At 36.2% G+C, this 27,378-nt stretch overlaps 1 protein-coding gene across 6 annotated transcripts in view; it reads right to left on the bottom strand.

Moving 5' to 3' along the window:
• The window catches only part of LOC150096464 (kazrin-like), a 686,592-nt gene extending 666,777 nt beyond the window's left edge, over nucleotides 1–19,815 (bottom strand). For all 6 annotated transcript variants that reach the window (XM_090408269.1, XM_090408271.1, XM_090408270.1 and 3 more), the window contains exon 1: nucleotides 19,414–19,815. The gene's annotated coding sequence lies outside the window, so the exon portion shown is untranslated. The remainder of the gene's footprint in view (nucleotides 1–19,413) is intronic.
• Between the last annotated feature and the right edge of the window lie 7,563 nt (nucleotides 19,816–27,378).

Raw genomic sequence — 27,378 nt, 5'->3', positions numbered from 1 at the left:
CATACATGCTTTATACAACTCGGCAGACGTCTTGATGGAGCTGCGAGCCCGGCGTCTTCAGTGGCTGGGGCACCTGTACCATATGGGCCCCGAAAGGACTGTGAGACAAGTGTGGGAGGCCCAACCCTGATCAGGGAGGCCACCAGGGAGATGGAAGGAGATGGGCAGATCAGGAGAAGGAAGACCTGCAGGTTTTTGGGCTGGAGACCAGAACATGGCAGACAGTCACAGAGGACCATGCCCAGTGGCAACGTGTTTCTTGTTTCTTGAGGCCAAATGTCCCCCTCCCCCCAGGCTGATAGCACCTGGCTAATGTAAAAATATATTTCTTATAAGTACTTATTTACAGTATATCATAAATACATATGAATCTTTCTTAAAGAAAATAAAGTGTGTCACTAATAAAACAGAAATTTGAAAAGGCCCAAATACACCCGTGCATATGGTTAATAGTTATTAAATTTTATTCACCGTCACTTTCTGATGGTAGCCGCATTATTTTGTGTGAGACTGGAATTAAATCAGTTCCATCACTTGAAACACTTTGGCCGTCCTGTTCATACTGCAATGGCAAAATATTTTCTTCCAAAAAATGAACTAAATTAGCACTAATTTTCGATAATTCTGACGGTTGATTTTTTTACCACGAACTCTGTAATTAATCGTTAATATCCTGTTTTGACTAGATCTTTGTTAATTCTTCATAGCGCACCATACAGGACTTCAGTACACGTTTAAACAGTTCAGCTCGTTCAGTTGGATCATGTGTAAGAAAATGGCTCTGCAATTTACTAGCAGTTTTGAAGCCATTCTTTAATCTTGCAGTGAGGGGAATCTCTTCATCGTCATTTTTCCTTTTTCCCACATTTTGGCCAAGTAGCTTTTCAGCGTGCATTTAAAGTTAAAGGTTTAAATTCTGATAATGCCAACTTAGCAAGTTTGATGCAATCCAAAATAGAAAATTTCTTCCACACATCCATAACGGTCAGTAGATTATTCTTATCTAGTTTATCCAAAATGTATTGGAATACTCTTATTTAGTAAGTTTCGAAGGTAGCGATCACACCCTGGTCTAGTGGTTGTATTAAGGATGTCGTATTAGGTGGCAGAAAACAAAATTCCACGTTTTGGTGCTGCAAGTGAATATAAAGGTTCATCTGTCAGCTTAAGTTTGGGGAATCATAACTACAAAAATTGATTTTTTTGTTGTCGCCACAATCAGTTCAGCTAAGAGCTAACATTCTCTAGCTAAGAGTAATCCCTGATATTTAAAACATCGAGGGAGTTCCCCAAAATTCAAGTTCAAGTACACATGTACCGTTCTAGGAAATGATTGTAAAAATAATCATAATTAAAATTCTGAATATTTTTACGAATTGTTTATGTTTTCATAACACGCATTGTCGGCACTTGCGATGTGCCCGTTATTGAAATTGTTTTGTCAAAAGTGATATGTAAAGCAGTTAAAAATTGATATACTTACCAGATTTGATAATTGTATTACTTACAAGAATTTTATTGTAATTTAAATTATCAAAATTTTGTTTTATGGAGACGTTCTCTTGTCGCTAACGGAGACACCGTGTCAGACATTATACAGCACTTAGTTTCTCGTTTGCCACGGACTACGCGTGCTCGCCGAGAAGTTTGATGTGTGATTGACAGCTGACAAGTTCGGTATCGAAGCAACGAGAGAGTAAACAGGATAGCGTTCGGAAGGAATTTAGAACATAGGCCGGCAGATATTTAGGTTCGGAGGAACTTAAGTTTTTTATGTGACAGTGGAAGAAAATTAATAGTATATTCCAAAAAAGGAATCGTGGAACTATTAAGTTTTAATGTGGAATAAGTATGTGGATATATAAAAGAAAACATTGCTATATGCGTTTTAAACGGAATATTGGAGGAAACACTAATTGAAAGATTTATAGTAGATTCCGAAAAGGAAATCGTAGAACTTTTTTTTAATTGGAAGAGTTAAGACTGTCAATAAGCATTTAGTGAATAAAAGAAGAATTTGCTATTTATGTTCTAAAGGAATGTTCGAGAAAACTCTGATTAGGAAGTTTCATCTGTATTAAGGACGCCGGATCTGACTATTATTTCTACTGAAGAAAAGAGACAGAATTAAGTCAGGAAGATTTTATGTGTGCTACATGAGGGATGAAAAGGATCCTGTGTAAATGAAGAATGGAGTCAGAAAAGACTCCATTATATATATCTTCAGAAAAGAGCCTTGACAGAGAGAGAGAAATTGGCTATGAACATTTTGTCATTTTGAAAACAAAGTGTTTAGTCTTAAGTGTAAGTTTATTTTAAAAAAGGCCTTGGATCCAATTAAATTTGTAGTTAGTTATGAAAAGTTGTTTGAAGTGTATATATATTGTTTTTGTTTTATAAAATGTGTTTATTTTTTATTTTGGTCTTGAGTCAGTGATTATTTGGATTCTGAAAGAGTTAAGATCATTGCACCAATTGGAGTGAACCCTTATGCATATAAAAATATTATAGGTACACTCGGAATTAAAAAAAATAATTGTTAGAAACAGAGATCATCTCTATGGTAGGATTATATATTAAGATATAATATCTATGAATATCTCTATATATATATATAAAAATCCACCAATTATTAACATGATAATTATAATGGAAATACCCTATTTAACAGAACTGAATCCAAACAGAAATTTTTAAAATAAGCACCATTTGAACCATGTTAAATCAAAACATTCCATGTAAAAATATAATTGCTTTTGTTTTCTAAACTGTGTTATTTCAAAATCGTGTAAAAAAAAAAGTCGTGTAAAAAGAGAATTAGCTGTATATATATTCTCTGCATTCTGAAGTTTTTCTTGTCCACTCACATATTCACTTTTAAATCCAGCATATATACTTTTCACTCAATGTCTCCCTATGTATCCTGATCCTCCTCCCATTTCAGACAGATGAAGAGGGATGCAGAAAGATAAGCTAAAATTTTATATATGTTGACGGCAATATCAATAATTTGTCAATTTTTTTTTCTGTAATAGTTGTGATTGGTAGGGAGTGTTTGGTTGCATTCAGATTGCGTATTAATTTAAAATTGTTTCTCTGTGTGAAGCTTTGAGAGTAAACAAAATGGTGGTGGCACATGGATCAGCATGAAAGGCAAATGTAAGTGGCATAGATGTTTTGGAAAATGGTTAGGGGCTGTGACTGCAATATGTATGCTTTGGGAGATTTTGAGGATATCTATGTAGAGAGGATTAATAGATATGAGAGAGAGAGAGTGTGTGTAAAAAGTGAAACATGAACGATAAGGTGTGTCATCAACTGTGAGCAAAAAGCAAAGTGGGAGATCACGAATGATACTAAAGAAGCAAGCAGAGTGAATGGTATGGTATCGTAGCATGTGAAAAAGATAATGCAGTTGATGATAATGGTAAGCCAGCATAAGTGAATAGAAGTGTGGTAGCAACAGGAAGTATGAAAGAGTGCAGTAAGAGAGTGGATACATAAAGGTGAAACAAGAATACACTGTGTGGGATATAAACAGATTGTGTGTGTGTGTGTGTGTGTGTGTGTGTGTGTGTGTGTGTGTGTGTGTGTGTGTGTGTGTGTGTGTGTGTGTGTGTGTGTGTGTGTGTGTAGAGCATATGAGTCTGGTGAGGGATGTAGGAATACTGAAGACAGAGATGAATAGTTGAGAGGTATGGAGTAATTTCATCCAAGGTGTCCATGAGACTTGTTATAGAATGAAGTGAGCTATTATGTGTATATATGAATACCAGAAGCATATGAAATAATGAAGACTGTTTTATTGTGTTGATTGAATTCATCTGCCAAAATTGTTGGAATAAGCAAGATGTCGTTGGATGAGGAGGACATCCTTACAGGAATTGAGATGGAAGGATATGTTTTTTTATTGAAGACGAACAGAGCAGAAAAAGGAAGAGGAGGAATGCTGTTGATGGTGGCAGAGAAGTTATGCCCATTCGAGGCTGAGATGCAAGGGGCAAAGAGTGGCAGTGGTTTTGAGGATGTATGGTGTGAGGCAGAGGTGGACAGGATTATGGTAATATGGAATGGAATAAAGAGATGTAATCTAGAAGAAATTTTTGAGAAGCTACCTTAGGCAATACGTAACAGAAGGTACAAAACTCAAGGATTTTGGATTTGATCATCTCATCAGAGGATGTTATTGTAAATGATGTATCATATCTTCTTCCAGTTGGTAAAAGTGACCATGAAGGGTAGTGGCCAGCAGTATGAGGACTTCTATGAGAAGAGGGAATATACATGGAACTATAAGGTCAGTGATTATGACAAACTCAGGAAAGACCTTGTAACTGTATCATGGAATGAGGAATTTGAGGGGAAGGTGACCAATGCTATTTGGGCCCTACTCATGAAATATCTTGCAGTGTCTCAGTGTATTCCAAAGGTCATACGGTTATATAAACTAGGTATGGAAGATTGAAGTGGTTCGGTATGCAAACTGAAAGAAAAGGGCATTATGGACATAGCACAAGATGAATGGCAATAATCAGCTGCATGACGAGTATAAAGAGAAGGTGAGAAAGATAACTCACTTGATAAAGGTAGCAAGAGTGTAGTATAAGCAGCAGTTAGCTAATGAGGCCATAAGAAATCCTAAAAATTTCTTTTGATACGTGGCCAATAGAAGAAAGAAAGAATGATATGGAATGATATCATTCTACTATTTTTCTACTAACCACTGTTAGTAGAAAAATAGTAGAATGATAACTAATGCAGATGATACAGTTGAGATACTAAATGGGAAATTCATAAAGAAGGTATTTCATCCTCATGAATGCAATATGCAGTACTTGAGTGCACTGGAAAGGAGAGAGGAGATGCTTATGGTGAGTGAACAGAAGGTATATGAGGAACTAAATAAAATGGATGTGAATAAGGCTGTAGGAGACTTGATAATATATCATTGCATGTTTGGAGGGAATGTTCCCATGAGTTTTGGATTGGACCAAGTTCACAAAAGGGGTGGAAAGAGTGCAAAATTGTTCGCTCATAAGGGAGGTGATAAGACTTAGGCTTTGAATTATGAGCCAGTTGTGTGTCTGCAGTTGGTTGGTAAAGAGCATAGTTCGTAAAGTGTTAAAGAGGTCAGTCATGACTAAGATTCAGAATTGGTTTGATAACAGCAACATTCTCTTTGATGAATAAAATGGGTTTACAAAAGAAAGAAAGATCGTGCTTTGGCAATCAACTTACTTATTACAAAAAGGTGACAAATGCATTGGATGAGGGAGATTACTCTTGCTATTTAATATTATGGATGGTTTGAATGGGTGATATGCAGTTGTAATTAATACAAAGCTGGAATGAACTATGATGAGTGGAGAAAATGTTGTGGCTTTGCATGAGGACTTCAACAGACTGGCCAAATGAAAAAATGAGTGCGGTTACATGTTCAATGTTGCAAAGTGTAAGGTTTTAATTTGCAAAGTACAAATGGAATACAGAGTATGCAACTGATGGGAAGATCTTAGAAGAGGTGGAGGAGATGAGGGATCTAGGGGAGTTGGTGGACAAAGACTGTTCAACTGTCCAAAACAAGGACTGCCTGAAATTTCTGAGACCCATTTCTATAACTGTGAGAACAACAAAGTGGATTATGGCAATGATGCAGAGAACACTGACATATAGAAATAAGGTTGTTCTCATTCCACTGTATAAGGTTTAGATCAGACCAAGTACAGACTAATGTACACAAATTTGATTTTTTGTGTGTGTGTGTCTTTTTTTTTTACTGGAATAGCCTAAAGAATTCATAAATATAACAGTAATCAATACAATCCTCTTTTCCTATATACAGGAACAATTAATTGTTGAACACTTAAAGAAGAGGAAAACCTTATCATCTTACAGCAAGAACTAAAACATTAAATGAGACATCATAGGTTTAAGTGAAGTTCGCAGGCAAGATGAACATTTAACAAAACTAAAAAATGGAGACTACTTATACTATTATGGGAAAACGAAGGACAATACGGAGTTGGATTTCTAATTAAAAAAACAATTGCACACCTTATAGAAGAATTTAATTATAGAGATGAAAGAATAATAGAAATCACACTTAAAATAAACTCCAAACTATTAAATTAAGGATCATCCAAATATATGCTCCAACCTCATCCCACACTGATGAAGGGATAGAAGCATTTTATGACTCACTGCAGCACATTCTAGACAAAAAAAGAAATAGCAATCAAACTTTACTATAGTAATCGGCGATTTTAACACCAAAGTAGTTCATCCCATTCACCAAATAGACACAATAGGACATTACGTATATGGTACAAGCAGCAACTCAGGAATGGCTCTTACAGAATTCTCTATCAGTAACAAGCTTTATATTATGAATACATTTTTTAAAAAGCCCTCAAAAGAAAATGGACATGGAGAAATAAAAAATTAAATTATATGCTGTATAATAATGAAGGAATAGTTCAAGATACCTCAGTATTAAATCAAATAAAAACAGGAAGTGACCACCGACTGGTGAGAGCCAATACAAATAATCCCCAAATTTGAAAGAATAAAATGGCTAAACAACAAAAAATCAAGAAGTTTTGACTTAAAACCTATTGAAAACAAGATGAAAGATTACGAAGAAACACTCAATCAAAAACTAGACTTGATAAATATATTTAAAGAAGAAGACATAAATAAAATAAGCAGAAACCTAACAGAAGTAATAATCTCAGCAGCCAATGAATTCAAAAGCGACAAACAACAAAAAGACCATAAACTTTCAGAGGAAACCTTACAACTACTAAAAAAGAGATGAAATATGAAACAAGACAAAAACTTAATTTCTAAAATAGAATATGCAGAACTATGCAAATCAATAAGGAAAAAGATGAGAAATGAAATAAGATCTTATAACACTAAAAAAAAAAAAAAAAAAAAAAAAGAGAGAAAAAATTGAAAACAATAAAAAATATGAAAATACTAAGGAAACATTTAGCAGTTGGCAAAAGTCAAATAACTGCAATAAAAGATAACAATGGAACCATAATAAGGAACCAAGAACAAATCCTAAGCAGGCTAGAAGAATTTTATGAAGAACCCTATAGTGATCCTTCAATAGATAAATCAAATATAAATAACTCTTCTCCATCGCATATAGAAGCCATCCCCCCATTCACTTCAGATGAAATAAAACAAGCATTAAAACAAATGGAAAATGTCCTGGTAAAGACCTAATTCACACAGAATTAATTAAATAGGGAGGAAACAACATAATTCACCATGTCACAAACTTACTAAATCTATGCCTAGAAGAGTGGAAGATACGAAAAAACTGGAAAAATGCTACTCTGATACTGTTATTTAAAAAAAGGGACAAAGAAGAAGTAAAGAACTATAGACCAATTAGTATTCTCTCCAATCTGTACAAAATTCTCGCAAAAGTAATAAACAGGTTAACCCCTCTTCTAGACTCAAATCAACCAGTAGAACAAGCAGGATTCTGTCAAGGCTTTAGCACAATTGATCATATACATGCAGTAAAACAAATAATAGAAAAAGCAGAAGAACACCAATTGCCTCTTGTTTAGCCTTTATTGATTATGAAAAAGGATTTGATTCCATCAAAACTAATGCAATAATCAAAGCACTCCAGAAGCAGGGAGTTCCTGGAAAATATATGGACCTCCTCCAGGAAATATACCACAATGAAACAGCAACAATCCAACTTCACACAAGTAGCAATAAAATATCAAATGAAAAAGGAGTCCGACAAGGAGACACTCTATCATCCAAAATCTTTACAGCAGTCCTTCAAAAAATATTTAATAATATAAACTGGACAAACCTTGGTATAAAAATTAATAACAGAAACTTAAGACACCTAAGATATGTAGATGATATCATAATTTTTGCAAACACTCTACAAGACCTTAATATAATGATAGAAGACCTATATCATGAAAGCAGAAAAGTCAGTCTAAAAATAAACAGAGCAAAAACAAAAATCGTGTTTTTGTAACACCAAAAAACATAATAATAGAACGCAATTTCTTGGAAAGAGTCTCTTCACATACATACTTAGGTCACCTCATTGATCTAAACTGGGGACTCTAAATGGAAATAAATAGGAGAGTTCAACTTGCCTGGGGTGCACTCAGAAAACTGAAAAGCATTTTTCGAAACAATGATGTCCTACTCTGTTTAAAAAGGAAGACATTTAACCAGTGTATACTTCCAGTCATCACATATGGTTGTGAAACTTGGTCACTAACAAAAGCACTGGCAAATAAACTAACAACAACTCAAAAAAAAATGGAGAGGTTGATGCTAGGCATCACATTAAAAGATAAGAAGCGAAACACCTGGATAAGAAGCCAGAATCGCATCACTGACATCATTCTTCATCATAAACGACTAAAATGGAAATGGGCCGGACATCTATCCAGAAGGGAAGATGAGTGATGGACCACCATACTAATGAACTGGATTCCAAAAGAAGGGAAACGAGGCCAAGGATGTCCTAAACGAAGGTGGAGTGATGAACTGTCAAATTTTGTTGCGAAAAACATTGCCAAGAACAGAGAAAGGTGGAAAGAACTCGAGGCCTTCGTTCAGATAAATGAGAGGTCATGGAACCTAGGCACATTAGTGGTGTGTGTGTGTGTGTGGGATGCAGATGAGGACTGAAAAGTTTACTGATTTTTTTTTTTTAACAGTTGCAGGTTGTTGTTTGGGATTACTTCTTGAGGTTCCAGAGGAGAGAGAGAAAGATGGACGGAATGAAAGAGAATGAACAGAATCAGGTTCAGTGTATTTGCAGCTGCACAGTAAAGCAGTGCTGGAGAGCTGCAGTATTTGTATTAACAGGTGCAACAGAAAGTGGAGGAATGATGGTTGCCAATTCACTGGAGCAGTGACTATGAAATTACCTGTAGAATAGACACAGTGCTGAAACACTGCACCTGTGAGATAGAGGTTGAAGTGAGTCTGTGAGAGAGGGATCATCTATGAGCCTAATTGCTCACTTCTGTACAGAGTCAAGGATTTTAAAAGAAGTTTCAGGTGCACCCCCAAACGTGTGAGCAGATTCTAAACATGGATGGATTTGGGATCTGTATATGTAACATAGGCTCTTGAAATGAAAGAGAATGCAAAGTTTCTTGGATGCCGAGAGTTTCTGTTACACCTGATGAGGCTACTGATGTGATGTGTTTATACTAGGAAAAACTGGAGGTGAATGTTAGTCCAAGCAAAGAGATGTGATCTTGTCTGATGATTTGTGTTACTGAAGGTAAGGGAGATGAGCTGGAATTTCTTTTGAACAAGAAACAGCAAGATAAAATGCACAAGGTATGTTTTCCAGGCGGTAAAATGAGTAGAGTGATTGAGGCATTGAATATAAGGCGGGAACGAGCAAAAGAGTTAATTGTATTAATTGGTACGAATGATTTGAGAGAGAACAAAGAGCATGTCAAAATGAATGTCAGGAGACTGCTTGGAAAGATAAAGGAGAATAGTGTGACAGGAAGGGTGGTCAGTGTGTTGCCTAGGTATGATTGTGGTGAAATGAGGCGGAGAGCAAGGATTATGAATGATATTCTGGCTGAAATGTGTGAGGAGATGGGAGTACAGTTTGTTAATGTGTGGAATGAGTTTGAGGGACGAAGTGAACTGTATGGGAGCGATGGACTGCATTTGAGTGTTTATGGTGTGAGTCGCTTGGAGAGACTGCTGCTGGAAGGTAGAGAAGTGAATAGAGAGAATGAATCAGATCAAGAGGGGGAGTGATGTGGAAGAGCAGGAGAGTAAGACAGGAGAGATTGAAGGAGTGGAAATGAATGTGGAAGTGAGTGGTATGAGTATAGAAAATGAGAGAATGGGTGTGCAAGAGGAGCAGGGAAACGGCGAGGCTCAGGGTGGACAGGGATACACAGCGTGAGAAAGGTGGATGCTCCAAGAGGAGGTGAGAGAATGTGTAGGCAGGAAAGTAATGGGATGATCAGGGATCAAAAGGAAACAGATGGAATTGCAAAGGGTTCTAAAATGAAGAAGCAGAAAGGGAAATGGCCCCAGTCCAGCATGGAGAGATCACATCGAGTGAGTGGTATCAGTGGAACTAGCTGTAGATCCAGAAATGAGTTGTTGTGTTTGTATACCAATGCTAGAAGTATAAGAAACAAGGCGGATGAAATGGTTGCACTAATTGCGTCTGTGCACCCAGAGATTGTCGGAATAAGTGAGACATGGTTAGATGAGGATGACATCCTGACAGGAATAGAGATGGAAAGGTATGATGTGTTTCGTGAGGATAGAAGGGGTAAAAGGGGAGGGGGAGTGCTATTGATGATAGAGAAAGAGTTATGTCCATACAAGGTAGAGATGCAAGAGGGAAATGGGGCCAGTGGTTTTGAGGCAGTATGGTGTGAGATAGAGGTGAATAGAATCAAATACTTGGTGGGATGTTGTTATAGACCTGGTAATGTGGATGGTGGTGATAGTGAAATATATAGTCAAATAAGCCAAGCAAATAAGAAAAGGGTGATCATTATGGGTGATTTTAATTATGGCAATATAGACTGGAATGAAGAGATAGCAACTGGAAGTAAAGAAAATGAGTTTCTTGAGTTTTTGAGGGATAACTACCTCAGACAGTATGTAACAGAGGGCACAAGAGGATTAAGGGTCTTGGATTTGGTCATCTCATCGGAGGATGTAATTATCAATGAGGTATCAAATCATCCACCAATTGGTGAAAGTGACCATGAGGTGATTACTTGGGTGGTTGCCAGCAGTGCAAGGACCCCTGTGAAAAAAGGGTATATGTGGAACTACAAGGGGGGTGATTATGAAGAGCTCAGGAGACAGCTTGCAGGTGTAGCATGGAATGAGGAGTTAGCTGGAAAAGATATCAATGCAGCTTGGGGGATTTTCAAAAAATATTTAGTGGATGCAATGTCTAAATGTATACCACGGGTGAGAAGGTTAAATAAGTTAGGTGTGAGATGGATGAATAAAGAGATTAAGCATGCAATACAGAGAAAAAGGGCATTGTGGAGGCAGCATAAGTGGAAGTAACCAATTTCATGAGTTCTACAAAGACCAGGCAAGGAGAGTGACTTGGTTGGTGAGAGTAGCTAAAGAGAGGTATGAACAGCAGTTAGCTAATGAAGCTAAAAAGAATCCTAGGGAGTTCTTTCGATATGTAGCCAGCAAAAGAAAAAATGATTATGGAAGGATGACATTGATTGGAGGAAATGGTATAAAGACAGCTGTTGCAGAATGTGTGGTGGAGATACTTAATGAGCAGTTCATAAAGATCTTTCAATCTTGTGAATGTGACTTCATGGAGAGATTAAGAGCAGTTGATGATGGGTAGGAGAGACTGACTGTAAGTGAGCAAGAGGTGTTTGGGGAGTTGAGTAAACTAGATGTAAATAAGGCTGTGGGACTTGATAATATATCACCGCGTATTCTGAAGGAATGTGCCAGAGTGTTGACACCTGCCTTGACATATTTTTTTAATACGAGTCTTGCACTTGGTCAAGTACCTAAAGAGTGGAAGGAGGGCAAGATTGTGCCACTTCATAAAGGAGGTGATCGAACTCAAGCATCAAACTATAGGCCTATCTGTGTGTCAGGTGTTGTGGTTAAGTTGTTAGAGAAGCTTGTGAGAACTAGGATCCAGAGTTGGGTTGACAACAATGGTATAATCTTTGATGGACAGCATGGATTTGCTAAAGGGAGGTCGTGTTTTAGTAATCTACTTACTTATTACAATAAAGTGACTGCTTCCTTGGACAGAGGAGAAGGATACACAGTAATATACTTGGATTTTGCAAAAGCTTTTGATAGAGTACCTCATGATAAGTTGACAGTCAAACTAGAGCAGATGGGGTTGGATATTAGATTAGTGCATTGGATTGGAGACTGGCTATCTGATAGGTATCAACAAGTTGTGTATGGGGGTGCAATATCCAGGAAAAGGAAAGTCACTAGTGGAGTGCCTCAGGGATCTGTTTTAGGGCCATTACTATTTAACTTGTATATTAATGATATTGGCGAAGATTTGGATGGAGATATTCAGTTGTTTGCAGATGATGCAAAGTTGGGACGAACCATAAAGAATAGCGAAGATGTTGTGGCCTTGCAAGAAGACTTGAATAAATTGAGTGATTGGGCAAGCAAATGGGGATGCGAGTTCAATGTTGCAAAATGTAAGGTTTTAAAATTTGGAAAACAAAGATGGGATGCAGAATTTATGCTTGGTGAGAATATATTGTTGGAAGTAGAGGAAATAAGAGATCTGGGAGTGATAGTGGATAAGGATCTAAAATTTAGGGGACACATCGCCAAAATTGTGAAGACAACACAAAGACTTCTGGGAATGATGAGGAAGACACTGACGTGTAGAAGTAGGGAGATTCTTGTTCCATTGTATAAGGCTTTGATTAGGCCACACATGGACTATTGTGCCCAGATTTGGTCACCTGGTTTTCAGAAGGATGAAGAGATGTTGGAAAGGGTGCAAAGGCGACTGACTAAGATAGTTTCTGACCTCTGGAATGTCGAGTATGAGGAAAGATTGAGAAGATGTAATTTGCAGAGTCTAGTGGAGAGAAGGAAGAGGGGAGATATAATAGAGACCTACAAGTTGGTAAGGGGTTGTTATAGGATCAATGGTGGAGAAGTTCTACAGAGAATAGTGGGAGATCAGGGGAGAACCAGAGGTCATACCTGGAAACTGTATAAAGAGGGTGTGAGTAGGGGAGTGAGAGGCAGGTTTTTTTCGTGCAGAGTTGTGAATGATTGGAATGCCTTGCCTGAGAGTGAGGTGTCTGCAAGGAGTTTGAATGTGTTTAAGACCCGGTATGATGAGATGTGTGTGAGATAAAAGGACCTCCTAGATGAGTCTTTGACTCCATGAGGTCTTGTTTTAATAATAATAATAATAATAATAATAATAATAGTGTTTTGGTGGCATTGAACATACCAAGGTCGTCCCCACCCCATCGAAGGATAGTATGTAGATCAACATTTAAGGAAAGTGAATGACAAGTTTCTTGGATGGTGAGGAGGCTATTGATGTGTTTATACCAGGAAAGATTAGAGGTAAATGTTAGTCCAAGCAAAGAGATCTAATCTTGTTCGGTGATTTGTATATTACTGAGAGTAAGGGGTAAGTGAGCTGGAATCTCTTTTGCATGAGAAACCGCAAGACTGTTTTGATGGCAATCAACATAAGATGACTTTTTGTCTATTACTTTAAATAAGGTAAGAGTAATGGATCATTTAATGGCATACTTTACATGCCTTTTTTTTGTAACTGGATGAATATATTCTTGCATTCATGTTTTTTATGCGACTTTCAATGTGATAATATCATTTTAATATACACACACACACATGCATGCACTTTATGATTTTTTATATTTCATTTTCATTTATTTATTGCAGTTGTATTAAGTAATCTGAAACCCTCCTCTAGAGACTAAACATGGTACCTTTTCAACCCCCCCCCCTCCAAGGGCTTGAAAAGCAGTTTGGGTCTAAAAGACATTCAAAACTACCCATGCCAGGATTTAAACATGCAATCTATTGGTTGGAAAGCAGGTATGCTATCCACTCTGCCAACATCAACAGAGATAGATGTCGATGTTGAACAGATATTAGTACTTTCTGAACACAACTATGGAAATACCACCAGAACCAAAAGATATAATTTTCTCATGTGTTTTACCATGAGAAGATTCTTCTCATGTCTTTGTGGCAATAAACCCCATGAGACTTACAGTGATTTGCCTTAGTTTGTGTGTGCGCGCACACGCAGAAGTTGATGAAGAAAAATGATGCAACAAGATCGGCCATATCTTTAGGTGTTGTTGCAGCAGTGCCATCTGGGCAAGAAAGAAGTTTCTGCACAGATGAGCAGGTCATGCCAAGTAGCCTATGCAAAAGATCAGAAAAAACATGACCACCATTTATGCAGGAGACAGTTTTCTGCATTTGGTTCATTCAATGTCAGATGTGGAATTGCTAATATTTGTATTTGTTGCATGACTCAAGGTGGACTTAAAATAATACCAAAGTTCTTCTCCCAAGCCACACGTAGTAAGCTGAACTTTTTTTTTCTTCTTGGCTGCCTTAAAACAATCAATGTGAACCCATGGCTTGAAAAGAATGTAGGAATTTTGAATAGAGTAGAAAATTAAAAATCATTCCACTGATTATAATTTCAGTAACTATGTGAAAGAGTTACTGAAATTATCCTCTCCTAAAGCAAGTGTTTGGATCTCTCTCCTCTAACATATTGCTAGTTTGATAATATGCTACTTGACCAAGGAATAACAATATACTATTTTACTAGAGAATAATGATTATGGAACAAGATGGTTTCCCGTTGCCTTCCTTGCACTATAGTAAGTATTTATGTCTTAGACATGTATTCACAGAACTAGTTTGCTTGTTCTGAGGGAAGAAAAACCCAAAAGTTGTCCTCGTGTCATGGACAGTATTTAAACCCAGGTCTTTCTGACCAAAGGGCTTCTCGTAGCAGCCCTTTGGTCAGATGAGTTACAGAGGTTCGTGTTTAGATCAGGTAAGCAGAAACAGTAGTCAGACAATGAAAAGGAAGAACAGAAGTCATAGAGATCATTCCAAACGTCGTTTCATATCATTTGATACTACAGGGTATCAAAGAAAATGAGATTCAACTGAATGAAGAGCATTCTGAGGAAGGGAAACTCGCACAAAATTATGGTCTGAGTTACTGAAAGAAAGGGATGGAAAATTTGCACTAGATCATTTGTTATGGCAAATACTTCCAGATTTTTACAATATGGCCAGTAGAATTAGAAAAGAGATGCTAATCAGGGCTGTGGACAGTTGGAATGCAGACTGTCTAACTCAGTGCAGAATGATTTTCCTAATTAGATCAAAAGAAGACAGTAAATAAATGCAACTAACAGAATAAATAAATCTTGAGAAAAAAAAAAAAATAGGATATTTGGATTTTTTTCTGGCATAGGGCTTCAAATCACATAAACACGAAAATACTGCCCTTGCTACTTGAGGTTCAGTCAAAAATAGCAAATCAGGTCTGAATGTCTAAGTGTACATCATATATGCACATACATATATTTTTTATGTTTATGATATGAATATTGGTGAAGTAAACATAGATATGAATTTCTGGGTGGAATTTTGAGGGTTTTTTTTTTTCTTTTTTTTTTACAAAAGTGACACTAAGGTAGTGAGTGTTTGTTATTCTGCCAATCACTGAATTTAATGATTAACTGAATGAATGCAGAAACATACAATGAGAAGAAATACATTTTAAGGCTACCATCCACATAGGACTACTTGAACTCTTCTCCATTCATGTGATATCAGGATTATACATCAGTAAGGAAGCCTGCTGATTCCTTACTATCAAAGTTTGGTCACACATACTAACTAGCTGGCTTGCAGAGCTGCTTTAATGTAAGGAGTGGTTTCTTTGCATGGAGGGTGGTTGAGCCGTGGAATGCATTGCCTGATAGAGTGGTGAGAGCACGAGTTCAAGCAGTGGTATGATAGACTATGTTTTCTAGGAAGGACCTCCCATGATTAGTCTTGACTCCATGGAGGCCTGAATCATAATAATAATTTAATCCTGTACTGTAAGAGTGAATGGGAAAAGGGAGGAAAGGATAAAAACAGACAGACATAATAGTATATTTAAATTCTGCAAAAGCCTTTCATAGACCAAACATGACAAGTTTGCACTTAACTGGTATGAATAGGATTAAATCAGTGGCATAGCTACAGGGGGGGGGGGGCAGAGTCCACCCCAGGAAGTACTTTTTGAACTTTTACAGTTAATTCTAAAATGCAGTCTCGAGAACTCATTTCCAAATATTGTAATACTACTGCGAATTCACAACTGGCAACACTTACAATTGCTGTAAGTGTTGCTAGTTGTGAGAGGAGTTTTTCTAAATAAAACTGATTAAGAATTACCTACATTACTATGAAATAGACTTCGCTAATGTCATCGACGATTTTGCTAACAGAAAAGCCAGAAATATAAAATTTTAGAATGTTGAAATTAAAGTTTTACTTCAAAAATAAACATAGTGTTTTAATTTATTTCTCTATATGTCGTTTTGACTTTTTGTAGTATTTTTGGTGCGTATTGAGAGGGACAGCAAACTCAGGGACTGCCCCAGGTGGCAAAAGCCCTAGCTACACCACTGGATTAAATAATAGATTTGTGATTTGCCAGCCTGTTTGATTGGGTGGTTATCATATCTGCCCTCCAACCAATGAGTTGTGGGTTGGAATCCCACTTCAGATATGGATATTTGTGAATGTGTCTAAGTAAGAGATAAATTTCATCGCCCGGTATGAGACCATTACCCTACTTATTTAAGAAATGAAGTGGCTTGAAAAAATATCACGTTTGGTTCTCTAGAACAGTGCTGGTTTCTGGAATCTAACCCTTAGCCCACAAATTACTAATATATATATATATATATATATAATAGTTTTTGTGGGTGCCATTCGAAAAAAAAAAAGGGGGGGGGAATAGCTGTCTAATAGGCCTCAGCAAGGTTCTGCATACAGGAACAGCAACCAGGAAGAAGAAAATCACCAGTAATGCCACTGCACAGTTCTCTATAATACCGACAAATGGGCATCAGCAGTTGTTTGCAGATGATGCAATGTTTGGGAGAGCTAAATAATGTGAAAGCAGATTACTGGTTTTATAGAAATGGGAGTTCCTAAAGGGAAAGGGAGAAGAGATGACAAATGAATTTGATGTGGGTTTCTGCAATGAGTCTGAGTACTCCATGTAGATGATAGTATTATAATCATACTACACCAACTTACTCTATAAGGATTTGATCCCTGACTGGAGAAAGTTTAAAAACTAGCCATGTAATGTGCATCTTTAGATCTACCCTCTAAGAGGGCATTATGTTCCATAGGTCCCAGATGACAAATCAAAACACTTCCCACTATACCAAGAACAGCTCCCTGAAGGCTACCTCTGCCAGAAGTCTTCAAGATGCTAATATCTGGCATATTCCAAAAATGATGATAAGGCATGAACTTATTGTCCTATTTTCCTCAGTTCTTTGAAAACCAAACATCATCAACAGCTTACTTACTCACCAATTGCTTAGTGACCACTGATATGGATTTCAGTATTCTCAATCCATGGCATATATCCTTGCAAATGTTATCTACGATGCGATGGAAATTTCTGGTCATGCTTGCATTTGAGGAGGATGCTGAGGGCCTAATGCTTGTGACTGTCCCCTGTAGGGATTCAGGGCAACCCTACTTCGAAACATTATTCCCTTGCCATTTGATCTGTAAAGTGTCATCAGTTTCCTCACTTAAAACACTGATCTCCTTCCATTCTCCAGTAAGGTGAGGAAAACCTGTAAATTTCACACTGTTTTTAAAGACTTCACTTTGCTCCACTTATTTTTTTAATCCTATCATATCTCTAATCAAGATTTGATTTCTCTTCTTGTGCCGATTTGCATCTCAACCTTTCTTAGCAAAACAGCATCGCATTCAATCTCCTATGACTACAAAAATCTAATTTTCATTCCAAATGAGAATGACACTACTTCTCACCTAATCTACACTAACATACAAATCCTTCACCAAAACTTAGAATACAGACACATTTGTGGTAGCCAAAGTATTTCCTTGAGAATGCTTAATGCATGAGGAAGGATTTCCTTATGAAACCCCTTCCTCTCACAGATGTTCTGTTTTGGCACTGTTTTAATGAGCACTATTCAAATGACCTAGACAGTATCATCCTCTAATTTTCTTGAAGTCTATAAAGACACAAGCAGCTATTAATATTCCTGCCAGTTCATACTTCATCCTCTTTCATTAAATCTACCTTTGTTCTTTGAAACACCAACATTATCTTCCCAAGCAACTACACAATCAGGTTTCCAGGAAATCGAACAGGTTAATTCTTTCCCCTTAACCACTTACCTACAAACAGAGTAATGAAATACCACAGGTTTTTCAACATCTTATATGAGCAGTTGATATATCACGCCCTTCATAAAAGAGAGATATGACAACCACATAATGCACTGAGTGCAGCTGCAATGTATGCTGTGCACAAGATAAACATGGGGGGGGGATAGATTTAATTAATAATAACGGCTATGGTATTGAACAATCAAGTCTTCTGCCTGGTCACTAATGTGAACCAACAGATCAAAATAGAATTCAGCAAGTGAAACCACAATCAAAAGCACTAATAAATTAGGTGACATATGGGATACTGCAAACACTCAGAAGGAAAAAGGTATGGACTAAATGTCAATTTTTAAAAACCTAAAACAATGATATCTGGACAATAGGAGTCACTGAACAAAGTTATCATAGAAGGATTTCAACTGGAAAATGTGGAACACTTCACATATCTTAGATGACTTGGACCCAAAAAAAAAAGGTAAAAATTAGAATAGCCAGAGCAACAGCTATCTTAAAAGCCATGGACAAAATATGAAAGAGCCAAGCTATAAAGATACACTAAACTGTGCACTGTGGAAAAAACCTGTATCTTCAGCAGCATGTGGGTACTCCTGAGAGAATCTGAAAGGAGGATATTAGCATTTGAGAGGAACTGCTATAGAAAGATCTTGAGAATAACCTAGATGAAGAAAATGAACAATAAGGAAATCTACAGACGAATACAACCAAAAGAAAACCCAAATCCAGAAACTAATCAAAAGGAAAATACATCTATTTGGCCATATATGTAGAATGAATGATGAGAGGAAATTAAAAACATTGCTATTTAGGATGATTGAAGGAAAGAACAAAAGAGGAAGACCAAACAGTGAATAGTGCGATAACATTGTCAAATGGTGCAGAAACTCTGTACACAAACTCAGTCATCTTGCACAAAATAGAATACAATGGAAGAATTGTATCAAGATAGCATCAGACACCTATGAGCTTGAACCCTTGGTTGTTGTTGATGGGGTCCTAGGGTGCATGCCTTTTAATCAGTGCAAGTCAAGACAACTTGGATTATGAGGATTATACTTTCAAGAACTCTGATAAATTTCGAAACTTACAAAGTTTCTGTATATGGCAACACTGCGATGAATACTAATGTCTTGTACATCCACAACTTAAAAATACCTAATGATCATGGTATAAATTCAACTATTATTATTATTATTTGACACCTCCAGGGAGTCGAAAGACTAATCGAGGTAGAGTGTGCCAAGAGCATCGAACGATTGATCCCCTCCAACTATTAACCACACTCAAACTTGCTTAACTTTTCTGCATGAGCCATTAGTAGCAGAGGCTCTACCAATCGCTATTATTTCAGGCTTACTCAAAATATACGCTAAAATGAATTTTTATCATACTTACCGATCAACTTTACAGTTTCTAACCAAATATTTATACTTTCGGATCATCAAATACAAGGAACGAGGTTCTTTGCGTTTCGAAACAGCAAACCACTTACGTGAGATGTCTTGGGACAAAACATACAAGATCGATAAAATATACGAAGTATGAAGCTCTTTCGTTATGCTAATCTTCCTCTACATAAGTGGATAACGTTATGTCACCATCACTGGATGATCTCATCGGACTTAGATATCTTCCTCCCATATAAGCCATTAGGCATATGATCGATAAACTAGTGAATATGTTAAAAAAAAAACGCCCTTATATTTTCACTAATGAAGCATCTTTGGAGAAATTTGAAAACTGAGCTATCACAACTAACCTAGCACATCAACATCTCTTTCAGGAACACCGGCAAGAGATAAACACCGCAAAGGAACTGTAAACGTCAAGTAGTTATTCACCAATGATACCAAAGTCATTCCAGTTTTAAGCCAGTAGGTGGCAGGAGCATAGCTAATAACGAAGCCAATGCCTTAAGCTGAACGACTTGTGCTGCATGAAGGACCGGAGTACTTTTTGCAAACAATGATAATTAGATCTCCGTGTGATCTCTTCTTGGACTGACTTGTACCACCGATGTTTCCTGGCACAACCATATTTAAATTATAGCTTCTGCATCCGCCAAAAAACTTGGAGTACATTTTCGCACAAGACACTATTTCCCACCTGCTAACTCTATACAAATGCCAAATCCGCCCTGCCATGGAAAATTGCTCCCTATTTGGGGTAGTACACCAAAATTCTCTTTAAGATCGCTCAGTTCTATCCAGAAGAGGCCTGTGTGGCTCAGCGGAAGTGACGCTTGCCGACTCTGAGTTCGGCTGCCCAAAGAGAGACTTCAGTTCAAGTCTAGTCACCGACTGGAATTACTATTTCTAAGCCTTTCTTCACCAATTCCCAAGTTACTCTATCTGTTGCAAGGGCAAAAAAAAAAAAAAAAAAGGAGTCAATATTTCTATGTAGTAGGTTAATACATAATGGAATTGGCTTTTCTTTTCCTCTACACATTTCTATGTAAGCGTTTTGTAAAACACAAGATTTTACTTGTGTTTCGGAATATAGAATTAAAATTTAAAGAACAGATATTTTTGTTAGCAAACTGAGTTTTAAACGTATTGTTTTTCTAAACTTCAAAATAATTTTGATAAGAAAACACAGTGAAACTATTGTATACAAGATTCTTTCAGCAACAAAACAACTGCCCGAAATTAAGTAAAAACAACAGCGCGGTTAACTCTATGGTGTCATCTGCATGAGTAATAAAAACAAAATGAAATGGCAACAGGGGTAGGTGTGTTCTCTTGCTGAACCCAGCAGCAGTCAGCTTGGGAAGAAACTGTAACCACACAACAGGTGACTAAACACATTTCCCTTCCGCCCTAAAACAAAAGCATGCAAAAACATGAACAAACGCGACGGTGTTGATGAATGACGAGTCAAACCATAGATGCGCCGTAATTTTTCAGTTCTGTTACTGATAGACAAAGACGGCAGTGTAGAAAGGTCGTGCGTTTATGAGAGTCATAAACAGAAAGTGTGCAGAAATCAGTTTCTGAGTAGTGATTATGATGGCAGAGGGAGTGAAATATGAAAATACAGCAACATAGAAAACCTACTTTTTACACTGACTGTCAGAGTTTTCGTAGTTGCATTGGGCGAGTCGGATAAATTTGATGCATTTATGGCAGACTGTTTTCTTGGTGGTTGCCGATTTATTTTTTTAAAGATATACTGTTGTTATTTTTCTGCGTTTCTCACTTTCTGTGGATGAACTGTGGTGGTTTACGTATACTGCTTCTAGGTTTTCGTTTGAAGAGTCCAAATTAGAATTTCCATTAGCGCAGTTCGACTGTCACGGTTTTCGTTGTTGTGTAGGGTGAGTCTGCATAAATTCCCTGTATAAAAGAGGTGACTGTTGATTGATGTTCGCGGTTTTATTTTTTAAAGATATATTATCGTTGTTATTTTTCGTTGTGAAAGTAGACTTGAAAATTTTAGTTTATTTTACTTGGTGAACAGTTTCTGTAGTTGTGCGAGATCGAGTTTATAGATGTATTGTTCATCTAAACACGTTAATGGTTACCTATCTCGAAAACACAAATTATTTTCTTCTTCCAGTGTGAAAGAGCATAAGGAAAGGTGTCTGTATAGCTGGGGAGAATGCTGGTCTTGAAATTCACGCTTGGTCTTGTTATTATTCAGGGAGTGAGAAGTGTGATTGCAGTGTAATCAGCGGAATAAGGAATTACTGACCATTTAAAACTATATATTTTAAAATTTATGTACATTTAATCATACAAATACAACATTTATTTTACAAATAATATTCTATATTGCAGTTTATAATAACCAAAAATAATGAATTCCTTCTATAAACATAAAGACATACATAAATATATTTGGGAAGCAAGAGGATGGAAATCAATATTAGATTACTTCATATTAAATGAAAAGACATCAAAATTTTCACTAGATGTTAGAGTCCACAGAGGATATGAAATAAGCAATGACCACTTCCTTGTTAAAATAAAATTAAGATTACTACCTAAATGGCTACAAGTAACAAGAACAGAAAGAAAAATTGAAATATTTGTTTATAAAACTAGACTATTGAAGGACACAAATGTACAATGGCTATATGAACAAAGAATTAACCAGTATCTAGATAAAATAAAACAAAATGAAGAAATAGAAATAGAACGGCTTAATATGAAAACGATACTAAATGCAGCAGCAAATGAAACCTTAAGAAAGGCCAAAACAAGAAAAGGAAAAAAATGAAGATCTGGAATGATACAATCAAAGAAATAATCAAAAAGAGAGAAGAAGCCTATTACAAATGGTTAAGCAGTAAAAGATTAGAAGATCAAATAGAATATAAAAGAATAAGAGCCATAGCTAAAAGAGAAGTCAGAAAAAGACATAGAGAATCATGGAACAAATTTGTTTCTAATTTAGAACATGATTTATATAAAATAACACCCAATGTATATAAAATTTTGAATCACTTAAATGCAGATACCAAAGAAAGCAAAATTAAACACTGAATTAAAATTAGAAGAATTTCTAAATTACTACACAGAACCGTGGACAGACAAATATTTTAAAAAAGACAACTGGCAAACAATTAATGAAAAGGAAATAACTGAAGAAGAATTAGAAATCAGCCTGGAAGAAACAAGAAACGGAAAATCACCTGGAGAAGATAAGCTAGGTTCAGAACTATATAAATAAGCAGGAACAAGATTCAAAGGAAGATTCTTATCATTTCTAAATAAAATTTACTCAACTGGTATCCCCCCAATAGAATGGAAAAAAGCAATTGTGATTCCTATCTTTAAGAAAGGTAATAGAGATGACCCTAAAAACTATAGAGGTATCAGTATACTAAATTCATGTTACAAAATATACAGCAGAATCTTAAATAGCAAAATAATGAAATATTCCGAAAACTTTATTTTAGAAGTAAAGAAAGGATTTAGAAAAGGTCATGTATAGACTCGGCCTTTTGCCTAAAATTAATGATAGAGAAAAGAAGATAATACAATTTAGAAACAAATTGCATTTATTCACTTTGGAAAAGCATTTGACAAAGTTAAAAGAAACATATTATTTAACATATTAAAAGAAAGACAAATACCAAACAATCTCCTAAAAGCTATCACAAGTATATATCAAAATAATCAAATACAAATAAGATTAAATCATGAGCTATCATATACGAGAGAGATAAACGAAGGGATCCGAGAGGGATGTCCCCTCTCAGCAACTCTTTATAATATCTACTTAAATGAAATAATAATAAACTGGAATAAAATTTACATCAAGGAATTAAACTTTCACCTACAGTTAACCTAAACACTCTCCTCCGGGCCGACGACCAAATAATAATTACAAATTCTCAAGATAACTTACAGAAAGCTATTTTAGATCTAAATGAGATAGCCAAAGTTTATGGTATGATAATATCAACAGAAAAATCAAAAACTATGGCCTTTAAAGGACAAGATCCAGCAAGAACTAAATTAGTAATAGATAACAAGATCTTAGGACAGGTGAATTCATTTAACTACCTAGGATGTACGATCACATATGAAAATGAAAAAGATATAAACGTAAAAATTGCAAAATATTTAAAAATAACAGGTGTAATTAACTCTATATTTAAACCAAACCTAGTTCAAAAACAAACCGGACTAAAAGTATACAATACATTAGCCCTACCAGTCTTAATGCATGGAAGCGAAATCTGGACAATAAAAGAAAAAGACAAACAAAGATTAACAACAGTAGAAATGAAATTTATGAGAAAAACTGCAAAGTATACCCCATTTGATCACAAAAGAAACGAAGAAATTATGAAAGAATTAAACCAAGAACCAGTAATAGAAAAAATTAAAAAATTAAAAAATTAAAAAATATAAACATAAATGGATGGAACACATTCAAAGAATGAAAACATAAAGATTACCAAAACAAGCCTTAAAGTCTAAGCCACTAGGAAAAGTGAAACCAGGACGTCCTCTTAAACGATTCAACGATGACCTCTAAGGCCGGAAGAGGCCATGCTAGGCCTAAATCCTTGATACGCATAATGATGATGATGATGATATTCTATATTTTTCAATTTAACTACTTGAATAAAAATTCTACCCTTGATTCTTCTTTATGAACTGGCCAATGACATCGTCATAAAAAGTTCGTTGTAACTTAATTTTAACAAGCTACACGGACACTTGTAAAGGCTAGCTGAATCTCACTGGCCCGAGCTACTTTGACTGCTTATGGCCTTGTCTTTAAGACGATATGAAGGGAACAGAAATGGCTATGCCCGTGTATGAAATCACAGTGCTGCAGCGAGGACCTGGAAGCTCATACAACCAAGCAAGCCGAAGTATCTTTGACTAAACGAGAAAGCATAAGCCTTCGATACACAACGCAAAGCTCAAATATTGCCGCGCAAGTTTAAGAAGTCTTCTGTCTACAAAAATAAAAGCAAAAATGGAATGATTATAAATGCATGCATTCATTAACTAATAAATATTACTTCTTTCTCAATTAATGAGCTTGTGGACACTTCAGTCTTCACTGGTAGCCAATCAGAGATAGTTGGGCCAATGCTATCACTAATATAAGCAGCCCAGATTAGAGAGAAGACTCAACAAGTACTAGTATCTCGTGTTCCCTTACTCTAATACAATATATTAATGTCTAAAATAGTGTGGGACAGGTCAGGTTATAGGTTAACACCATTTATTGCCTTATAGTGAGTGACGTGTGTAACCCTATCTAGAATTTGGAGAATGAGTGCTCAGTTTAATTTCCATTAGCAGCTAATCAAAAATAGCTAGCCAATTACTATCAGTAATTATATGCTGCCACTGATGACGAGACGAGAAAGCAAATGCTGACATCTCTTGAAACCTAACATTAACAGCTTATGTTACTATCTGAAATTTGTGCAGTCGATATTTATACACAAATAAGTCGCAGTATATTTATCTCCAGTGAGACATGTATTGTAAATAAATGACCTAATGTGCTATTGTTTTTGCTCAATTCTACTTGATTCTCTGAAAGTTTACTTTTTATATCCTGTTAAGCATAGAGAGTAAAGTTTATTAGGAAAAATTTGGCTAGAATGAATAATTAAGCCGAGAGTTCTATCATTGGCACATTTTATCCTATTTCCTTTTTTAAAAATAGAAATCATGATGCATTGTTCCATGATTCATTGATTCATACAAACATGATTCTTTGTTCCACACGATTTGACAAATATTGGAGAAAGTCATCTATGTTAGGTTTCCTCTGCTTTCAGTAGTTCTGAAATTATTCCGTTTATTATATATTATATTATATTAATTATGATATTCCCAGATTCCATTTGAGGATAACAATAATAAACTAATACCTTATAAGGAGTAGACGAGGCATTTAAACTTTATCTAGCTATTGGAAACTTAGTGAGCAGTCCGATCTCCATCGGTAGCCAATCAAAGATAGCTGACCGAGTCTATCACTAATTATAGGCAGCTACCGATGAAGAAACAGTCAAACAAGTGCTGCCATCAATTCGCACCTAACCCTAAAAGGCGATGTTATTGCCTGAAATAATATGGGTTCTACAGTCAATTTTCTTGAATTTATGGAATGATAAACCCCGGTTTCCAGGAGAAAAACTTGCTTGCTCGTGATGGAGATCGACTAATTCTGTAACTGGTCGAAGACAGGCTTAGAAAAAGTTCCTTCATTCGGCGACTAGACTCGAATTATAAGTCTTCGTACGACCTAGCGCAGCGGAAGCAAGCGTCACTCTTAAAATAAAGAAGTTTCCTTATTTAAGGGTTTTGTTAATCTCCTTTTTATTTACAAAGTGATTCTGGAGATTTTTCTTAGTAGTTCAATATCAATCATTCCAGTTTCTGAATTGCAACGTTTTGTTCTCTTGTGAGTAAAAGTTGGTCGATTGGTAGATCCTCTACTACTAATGCCTCACAAACAGTTACGGAAGTTTAAGAGCGGATAGTAGTTGGAAGGGGTCAATCGCTCGATGCTGTGGGAACACTGTCCCTCGATGAGTATTTGGACTCCCTGGAGGTGTCAATAATAATAATATGTAATTGTACATGTAAATGAAATCGGATAAATTATTCTGTAATTGTTGTTTAACTGCATTTCTTAGTAAGAACATTCTTACTATTCCTAAAGTATGGGAAATTATGATACAAAACTGTGTCAAATAACTAACTTTTTTTTTGTACTACTTTAGCACGTTATGCATGTTTTCATGAGATTCTATTGTAATCATGCGCTTTAAATGTTTGTTTAAATACTGTACCGATGATGTCCTAAGATACTTAGGATTAAATATTTACAATTCAATAATTTTCACTTGGTTTATACGTGTGTTTATTCTAATTATGAACGCACCACAGGTTTCGTTATTTAAAAAAAATTTGATGTGATGTTTTGGAAATCTTTGCAATATGCTTTTAAACTTAAGTTCTCTGTCCACAATAACTCCCAAGTCTCATGTCTCATCAACTTCTTGCAGTTCAGTTCCGTTAATATAGTAAACAGCATGCGATATCATCCTCCCAAAGTGCATCACCTTACACTTTGCCACTTTGAACAGACAGTCATTTACCATAGTCCATACCGTCAGTCTATTTAAGTCATCCTCTAAGATATTTACATCATTTGAATTGATCATCGCTCTTCCCGATTTTGCATCATCAGTAAACAAGTGGATATTTCGATTCAAAGTATTTCCAATATCATTGATGTACAAAATAAACAGTAGAGGACCAAGCTCTGAGCGCAGAAGTACACCACTAATCACTTGCCTTTTCCTGGAATCAGATTCTCCGTAAACCGCTCTTTGATATCTGTCCACCAGCCATCCTTTATTCCAAATCACCATCTTCGGTCCATACCCATTTGCTCTAATTTATGCAACAGAGTTCCATGTGGAATCCTGTCAAAAGCCTTTGCATAGTCAAGCAGTATCACTGAGTAAGGATTTCCTTTATCCAACTCCACTGTTACTTTATTAAAGAAAGTAAGCAAATTACTTAGGCAAATCCTACCCTTCACAAAACCATGTTGCCCCTTATAAAGTATCATATTGCTGTAAACCCAGTCCTGAATTCTAATTTTAGTGATTTCTCCAAAATCTTAACCACCACTCCAGATATATTCATTGGGCTATAATTTTCAACCTCAGTCTTAGAGCCTCCCTTGTGCAATGGAACTATTTTCCCCTCTTTCCACTATATTGGCACTTTACCTGAGGCTTAAATTAAACATCTGGTTAGAGGAGTTGTTAATTCTCTACCACATTCTCATAAAACATGGGCCGATATACCATCTAACTCAATGGCAGTGTTATCATTAAGGTTTTTAATATATTCAGCA

Source organism: Typopeltis vanoorti, chromosome 18 (assembly GCF_054136105.1).
Source record: "Typopeltis vanoorti isolate ZY-2024b chromosome 18, IOZ_Tvanoo_1.0, whole genome shotgun sequence".
Classification (NCBI taxonomy): Eukaryota; Metazoa; Arthropoda; class Arachnida; order Uropygi; family Thelyphonidae; genus Typopeltis; species Typopeltis vanoorti.
This window is presented reverse-complemented; position numbering and strand designations above follow the sequence as displayed.